Raw genomic sequence first — 2,079 nt, 5'->3', positions numbered from 1 at the left:
CTTCCTTCTTAGTGAAAGCTATACTGTTTGCAAATGCAACGAGATCTTTAGATTTATCAATATAAAGATCTCCGTAACAACGAAGCCATTGCATGTGGGTGGGTGTGTGCACACATTCCTTACCTGTTTATCAATATAAAGATTTCAGTAACAATGACGCCATTGTGTGTGTGTGTGTGTGTGTGTGTTGTGTGTGTGTGTGGTGTGTTTGTGTGTGTTAATCTTTTATGTGTTTCAGTTATTACAATCACGGACTGCGGCCATGCAGGAGCACTGCTTTTAGACGAAGAAAGACCCCAATTATTCTCTGTAGGCCTAGATCTTATTCTCTCGATCTGTTTAGCCGAACCGCTAATTTACGGGGAAGTAGAAACACCAACACCGGTTCTGAAGTGAAGGTGGGGGACAAACACACAGACAGAATACAAATTATATACAATATATTTATATATATATGTGTTTGTGTGTGTGTGTGTTGTGTGTGTGTGTGTGAGTGTGTGTGTGTGTGTGGTGGTGAGTGTGTGTGAATATATTCTTTTATTCTTTTACTTTTCTCAGTAACTGACTACGGCCATGCTGAGGCACCCGCACATAGGCGAACAAATCGACGCCAAGACTTATTCTTGTGTAAGCATAGTTCTTATTCCAGCAGATTCTTTTGGCGAAACCGCTACGTGACAGGGATGTAACACATCATCTTCAGTTATCAATCGATGAGAGGTGGAGATAAACAGAGACAGATAGACAGACCTCCCCCCCGCCGGCCAATATATTATATATATATATATATATATATATATATATATATATATATATATATTATATATGACGAGCTTCTCATAATAGACCCATTCCCAGTTTTTGGATCGCCTGAAGTTATTTTAGATGACATATTGCGCATGGTTTTCTTGTAGTGGAACTGACACCGCAACCACGAGTTTTAGAATAAATCTTCTTACCACGCAGCCATACCTGCACCGATACCATACATACATACATACATCATACATACATATACATACATACATACATACATACATACGTTACGTACATACATACATACATACATACCTACATACATACAAACATATTGTGTATACATTGATATATTATATATACATATGCATATATACATATATATATATATATATATGTATGTATGTATATATATATATATATATATAATATATATATATATATATAATATATATATATATATATATTATATATATATATATAATATTAAATTAGAGAAAACCACTATTAGGCAAATCAAACAGTGAAGAAAATAAGCCAATACATAAAATTAATTTAAAAATATAAAAAGTTAAAATAAAAAATTATTTAAATAATTTAAACTTATAAATTTTACATATGTAAGTATTATTTATATTATATATTATTTTATTAATTAATTAATTAATTAATTTTTATTATTTTTTAAATTTTTTTATTGCAAAAGTATTCAAAGTTTAATGAAAGATAAAGAGTTAAACACTACGATCGTTTCATGGCTGTACCCAATTCGAATAACAATAATTTAAATTCAATTAATAATTCGAGTATGGTTACAGGCCATCTTCAGGTTAATTGAAATATTTTAAAATAATCAGAAATATTTAAACATATTTTTAAAGATTAAATAATATAATAATTTTACATATATAAAGTATTATAAACTAGAAACTTAAAACTTAACAATTATGATTATATAAAAATCAATTATAATGTTAAATAAATTTTAATTTATAAGGTAGGAAACCACCTATAATTTAAATATCGGTAATGTCTATATCTAATTACATAAATAGTTTAAAAAAAACAACTATATATATAAAATATGAATGAAATATATAAATGTATATAAATATTATAATTAAGATCTAAAATAATTCTATAAATAATATATATGCACATATATAAAAACCTAATAAATTAATTTTTTCATATTTACAAAGATGAAATAGCTAATTTCAAAATACAAACAAACAAACTTAAGCGAACTTTCGGAAATCTTATATAAATACTTATAGAAATAACAATCGTAGTTATGTAGTATCGAATAAATACTATAAATAC

This window comes from Octopus sinensis, linkage group LG9 (assembly GCF_006345805.1).
Source record: "Octopus sinensis linkage group LG9, ASM634580v1, whole genome shotgun sequence".
In the NCBI taxonomy this organism is placed as follows: Eukaryota; Metazoa; Mollusca; class Cephalopoda; order Octopoda; family Octopodidae; genus Octopus; species Octopus sinensis.
This window is presented reverse-complemented; position numbering follows the sequence as displayed.